General features: G+C 43.5%; 1 pseudogene; it reads left to right on the top strand.

The window, feature by feature from the left end:
• Nucleotides 1-534: 534 nt before the first annotated feature.
• Nucleotides 535-759, top strand: LOC138668144 (U2 spliceosomal RNA; annotated as a pseudogene).
• The last annotated feature ends 1,235 nt before the right edge of the window (nt 760-1,994 follow it).

Genomic DNA, 1,994 nt, shown 5'->3' on the forward strand with positions numbered 1-1,994 from the left:
AGGGGTTTAGTGAGGAGTGAGAGGTGTCCGAGAGAAGGTTGTGGTGGGTGTGAAAGTGTAATACATGTGTTCTGGAATTGTCAGTATGCTAGAGATGTGATTGGAAGAATGGGTCCTTTGTGCAAAGAACTGTGTGGTGTGAATTTTTTATCCTTTGAGTTGTTCATGTTTGGTTTAGGGTTGTGTGATGGAGTGAAGGAGAGAGTGTTGTGGTTAATGCTTGCATGTATAAAGGAAGTGTTATGGGATGTGAGAAATGTGCATGTGTTCAAGAGGAAGAATATTGAGGTTAGAAATACCGTGAAGGTGATTTTGGGGAAGATATATGTTTGTTTTTTGTGGGATAAGAAAAGGAAGGGGGAGGTGGATGCGGAAGGAATTTGGAAGGTTAAAAAGTGGAGATATTTTGTTAATACTTCTTGATTTGTTCTTTTGTTATGTAAATATGTATTTTGAAAAAAGAAAGATTTTTCCGATGATGATGGGAACGGCTTTTTGTGTTTCAATTTTGACACAGCTGTTTGGGTATGTTTCTTCGGTTTTGGATTTCTAGACCGTGAAATTCCCCATCTGAGGGAGAAAAAAAAAAAAAAAAAAAAAAAAAAATCTGTTCTTATCAGTTTAATATCTGATACGTCCCCTATTTGGGGACCATATATTAAATGGATTTTTAGAACAGGGAGCTGGAAATGGAGCTTGCTCTGTCCACTCCACGCATTGACCCGTTATTGCAGTATCTCCGGGAACAGTGCACCCCTTCTCTGATCCGGTTTCCAAAAACAGATTGAATTGAAATCAGCCCAGCAAGTTGTCATTTAACACTTTCTGAGAATTCTTTTCAGGGTCAAAGAAGCACGTTTCAGGTGGCAAATGTAGCAATTTGCTCAGTTTCACTGGACCGTTTGCAACATTTCCTGTGCCTTGCTTTCACCTGTGCATGTTCAGCATTGGATTGCATCCAATATGCAATCAATCAATCAAGCAATCAAGCAATCTTTGCTGGTTGCAACAGGTGTGTTAAGATGTAGGCCCGAATGAGGCCTTTGTAACAGTGTTGCTAATATATTGTGCCATCTACAAAATTAGGCCCCTGCCTGCCTGCCTGCCTGCCTGCTGTCTGTCAGCATGAAGTGTTTAAATTGAAGTATCCTACGAGTAGTTCGGCCATACATACTACATTTGTGACCGCATGCACAAATTCCTTTGTAAAACATTGGCTCCCTCTTGTGGACCACTGACTTTTAATTATGTGGTGTATGATATGTATTTCAATAAAGAAGGAAAAATGGTGTCTGTGATGATCTTGAATGTGCTAGTCTTGTCTATTTTGTCTTGTACTGTGTGAGTAGTATTCTAATGCTTTTGACCAACTGGGTGCGCTGCTGCTGCCTGCCCGCCTGCAGTAGATAGAATCTATGCACGGAACCTTCACCTGCTGCTGCTGTCACAATGGGGCCTTCAGCCATTGACTCCGGAACTCTCACGTGTCACAATGGGCTCTGGACTTATCTAAGGCAGAGAAAAATGGCGCCGTCTTCAGTCTGCTGCTGGAACAGCAGCAGACCACATGGTAGGGGGATTGTCTTTTTTTTTTTTTAAAGGGGCAATTTGCAGACTTGCACTAATAGTTGCACTCTGGAGCGCCAAAGGGATGGAGGGTGTGTTCAGATGGGCGGAGTTATGCAGATCAGGCGGAGCTATGCAGATTAGGCGGAGTTAGGCAGATTTTTTAAAAACACGTTGGGCCCAAATTGAACACACCCCCACACACCCCCACACACCCCCCACACACCCCCACACACACCAGAACTGCCATTTGAGAAGGCATCCAGAGTTTAGAAAAAAAATGTCTTCCCCTGGGCAATCATCTTTTGGGCTCTCTCCACAGTGAGTCCTGGTTGTGGGCCATGGGGCGTCTGGAGTGGCAAACCATTTCAGGCTATCGCTTCTCGGCCTTTTGGCTGCGATCGATCAGTTTAACTGTGAGATTGTAG

The sequence above is a fragment of the Ranitomeya imitator genome, chromosome 2 (genome assembly GCF_032444005.1).
Source record: "Ranitomeya imitator isolate aRanImi1 chromosome 2, aRanImi1.pri, whole genome shotgun sequence".
In the NCBI taxonomy this organism is placed as follows: domain Eukaryota; kingdom Metazoa; phylum Chordata; class Amphibia; order Anura; family Dendrobatidae; genus Ranitomeya; species Ranitomeya imitator.